Source organism: Benincasa hispida, chromosome 12 (genome assembly GCF_009727055.1).
Source record: "Benincasa hispida cultivar B227 chromosome 12, ASM972705v1, whole genome shotgun sequence".
In the NCBI taxonomy this organism is placed as follows: domain Eukaryota; kingdom Viridiplantae; phylum Streptophyta; class Magnoliopsida; order Cucurbitales; family Cucurbitaceae; genus Benincasa; species Benincasa hispida.
Window position 1 is genome coordinate 76,752,526 of NC_052360.1, and position 1,896 is coordinate 76,754,421.

Genomic DNA, 1,896 nt, shown 5'->3' on the forward strand with positions numbered 1-1,896 from the left:
GGTCTCAGTGCGTGAGATCATGGAGTCCCTACGGGGATATTTGGACAACCGTCTGAACAGCTTATGCAGGAGGCTCTTAAATACATATTCAACTCCAAAATGGAAGAAGGCACCTCTGTTCGTGAACATGTGCTAAACATGATGGTTCACTTTAATGTGGCAGAGTTGAATGAGTCTACCATCGATGAGGGCAACCAAGTTAGCATAATCCTGCATTCTTTGCCGGAGAGCTTCCTGCCCTTTGTTAGCAATGTGATTCTTAACAAAGTGAAATATAACCTTACAACTCTCCTCAATGAGTTGCAAACATACCAATCTTTACTGAAAAGTAAGAAGAGGCAGAAGGGTGAGGTAAATGTTGCTTCATCCTCCAGGATGTTCCATAGAGGTTCGACCTCAAGAATGAAGTCTACACCTTCTGCTTCTAACTCTGAAAAGGGGAAGAAAAATAAGGATGGTAAGGGTAAAGGGAAGACACTACTAACCCACCACCAGTCGCCTCAAGGAGGCATCCACAAGTTGCTAAAGGAAAGTATTTCTACTGCAACCAAGATGGACACTGGAAAAAGAACTGTCCTCGGTATCTAAAAGAGAAGAAAGCAGCCAAGGCTAAGGCCAAGGCGGATAAAGGTAAATGTGATTTACTTGTGTTTGAAACTTGTTTAGTGGAGAATGATGATTCTGTCTGGATAATTGATTTAAACGCCACTAATCATGTTTGTTCTTCTTTTCAGGGGATTAGATCTTGGCGACAGCTGGAGGCTGGTGAGATGACGATGTAAGTAGGCACCGGGCACGTCGTCTCAGCTGTGGCAATGGGAGGACTCTAGTTAGCTTTATAGAATAGGTTTCTTGTTTTAAATGATGTATATATTGTTCCCGAACTAAAGAGGAACCTCACTTCTCTAAAGTGTTTATTGTAATGTAAATATACTATCTCTTTTAATATGGATAAAGCGTTTATTCATAAAGATGGTGTTTTTATTTGCACAGCAAATTTGGAATTGAATTTATATGTGTTAAGGCCGTTAGCCATCAATTCCCTCCATAATACTGAAATGTTCAGAACTGTCGTAACTCAATCAAAACGTCGACAAATTTCTCCAAAAGAAAATGTCCAACTTTGGCATCTACGTTTAGGGAACATCAATCTCAATAGGATTGAGAGATTGGTGAAGAATGGACTTTTAAGTGAGTTAGAAGAAAATTCTTTACCAGTATGCGAGTCTTGCCTTGAGGGTAAGATGACTAAACGACCTTTTACTGGTAAAGGTTGTAGAGCCAAGAAGGCTCTTGAGTTTATATATTCTGACCTTTGTGGTCTTATGAATGTGCAAGCCCAAGGTGGCTATGAGTATTTTATCAGTTTCACTGATGATTACTCCAGGTACGGGTATGTTTATCTTATGCAACGGAAGTCTGAATCCTTTGAAAAGTTCAAAAAGTTCAAGTCTGAAGTCGAAAACGCATTAGATAGACGGATTAAAACACTTCGATTGGATCGAGGTGGAGAGTTTTTGGACTAGGCATTTCAGGACTATTTGATAGAACATGGAATCATTCCCAACTCTCAGCGCCAAGTACACCTCAGCAGAATGGTGTAGCGAAGATGAGAAATAGGACCTTGTTAGACATGGTTCGCTCGATGATGAGTTACGTTTCCTTACCGGACTCGTTTTGGGGTTTTGCAGTGGAGACTGCAGTATACATACTCAACTATGTTCCTTACAAGAGTGTTGCAAGAAAACCTCTAGAGTTGTGGAATGGGCAAAAAGCTAGTTTATGTCACTTCCGCATTTGGGTTGCCCTGCACATGTGCTTGATGCTAATCCTAAGAAGTTGGAACCACGATCGAGGTTATGCCTCTTTGTAGGCTACCTCAAAGGTACACGGGGG